This window comes from Nycticebus coucang, chromosome 17 (genome assembly GCF_027406575.1).
Source record: "Nycticebus coucang isolate mNycCou1 chromosome 17, mNycCou1.pri, whole genome shotgun sequence".
In the NCBI taxonomy this organism is placed as follows: domain Eukaryota; kingdom Metazoa; phylum Chordata; class Mammalia; order Primates; family Lorisidae; genus Nycticebus; species Nycticebus coucang.
Window position 1 is genome coordinate 14662113 of NC_069796.1, and position 359 is coordinate 14662471.

Consider the following 359-nt stretch of genomic DNA (forward strand, 5'->3'; position numbering starts at 1 on the left):
AATTTCATCAAATTTGCCCATAGTAAATAAGAGATAGTGAAACTTCATGAAAAGGTTGGAGAGTGCCCATTTATATCCAATCCACCTTTTTCAATGGTGAAATTAACTTTACAATCTAGTAAAAATGAGTAAGAATATCTCTTAAAAAATTAAAGCTCAATTATTTAACCCAAAAGTCTAATGTTCTTTTATTTACTACTCTTTGTTACAAGTTTTTTACTAAGGATGATGGTAAACAATGTGACTGTCTGCAATGAGGACTCCTTAAATAGCACAACATCGACCCTCAGAATAAAATGTTGACACAAAAAGCCAAAGGAGTGATCCATCTCATTAAACTCACAGGTAAACTGAGTTTC